We start from the raw sequence: 1,698 nt of genomic DNA, 5'->3' as shown, positions 1-1,698 counted from the left end.
GTTTGGTTTTAATAAGGGCCTAAAATGGTTCCAAGTTGTAGGTTGATTTTAATTTACTTCGTTTGACTTTGGTTTGACTTTACTTTCGTTGATTGACTTTTTAAGTTGACTTGTTTTGAAAGGGTTTGAAATTAGTCTTCCGCTGTGTGTCTTTGATGGTTGCCTTAGCCGTTATCACAGTGGCGGTAATGTCTTAGATGTTCCTAATTAAAGTTTTAAACAGGGCAAAACAGGTATTTTAAAGGTTAGGAATTTCTAGGGTGTTACATATGAAGAGAAGGAAGGTGGTGTTGATAATGAGAGACGTTCAATTCCCGAATTTCGTGACATTTTACAGGATTGTGGGTTACGAGATCTTGGGTATGAGGGTCAATGGTTTGCATGGGAAAATGGTCTTTCAGCGAAAACTCACATCAGAGAACGCCCTGATCGGTTTGTTGCTAATGGCTCATGGTTCCGCAATCATCCTAGCTCGTATGTTGAGAACTTGATTCGTGTCAAATCTGACCATTCTCCAATTTTCCGTAGAATTGGGGAGCACAGGAAAAAGAAGAAAAAAAAGAGGTTTTCGGTTTGAAACTTACTAGCTGTTAGAGAAGGAGTGTGAGGAAGTGGTTCAGAGTGCTTGGGTTGGTGTTGGGAACCGAAGCACTTATTGGGTGAAAGAATTTGCTGGGAATTTGAAGATGTGGAGTGGCAAGAAATTTAAGAATTTAAGCAAACAAGTGAGCGACATTGAAGGGGAATTGAAGGTTGCGTAAGGTGAGGAGGTTTCGGATGAGTCAATCGCAAGGTTTAATGAGCTCGAAAGGAAACTGGAAGAGCTTCTTGATAAACACAAGTCTTACTAGTACTTGCGTTCTAAGGCCTCTGATATCAAGGATGGAGATAGAAATACAAAATATTTCCATTATAAAGTATCACAGCATAAGAAGAAAAATGAGATCAAGGGTTTATTTGATTGTAATGGGGTTTGGAGAGAATATGAGGAAGATTTGGAAGAAATTGTGCAAAACTTTTATCGTAATCTTTTCACTGCTGGATCCTAATCCCAAGAGGCTTGCGATTATGTGTTGAATGCGGTGGATTCCATCATTACGCCGGAGATTAATGAAGAATTGATTCGACCGTTTTCGAAGGAAGAAATTTTTTCAGCCCTCAATCAAATGCATCCTTGTAAAGCCCCGGGTCCGGACGATAAGCATGCTATTTTCTATCAAAAATTTAGCATATTGTTGGTGATGATGTCTCTCGATTTGTTAGTAATATTTTGCAGGGTAATGACTCTATTAGCTCTGTGAATAATACTAACATTGTTCTTATCCCGAAAGTCAATTCCCCTACCTCATTGGTTGGATTTAGACCAATGTGTAATGTATTATAAAAAAATTGCCTCTTGTAGGCGTCGTTTGAAGCGCGCCTACGTAAAGCATGTGTGAGTATGCTTGGCACTCATAGGAAGTGGGAATTGACATATACGATTAGGGACAAGGAAAGTAAGGAGTTGTCAACAAGTTTTTAAGGAACTTGTAAACCGTTCACGAATCATAAAAGGCAACCACGAATAAGGGAAAACAATAGGAAAAAACGATTGACCCGTGAAGGTCACACCCCATTCATAATCCATGAGATTACTAACTCCATATGGTTCGGAACCACGAAAGGAGGATCGGGGATGATGGTACGAAGTGAGTAACG

The sequence above is a fragment of the Chenopodium album genome, chromosome 12 (genome assembly GCF_948465745.1).
Source record: "Chenopodium album chromosome 12, dcCheAlbu1.1, whole genome shotgun sequence".
Taxonomy (NCBI): domain Eukaryota; kingdom Viridiplantae; phylum Streptophyta; class Magnoliopsida; order Caryophyllales; family Amaranthaceae; genus Chenopodium; species Chenopodium album.
The sequence above is the reverse complement of the archived record's forward strand: the minus strand, read 5'-3'. Positions refer to the sequence as shown.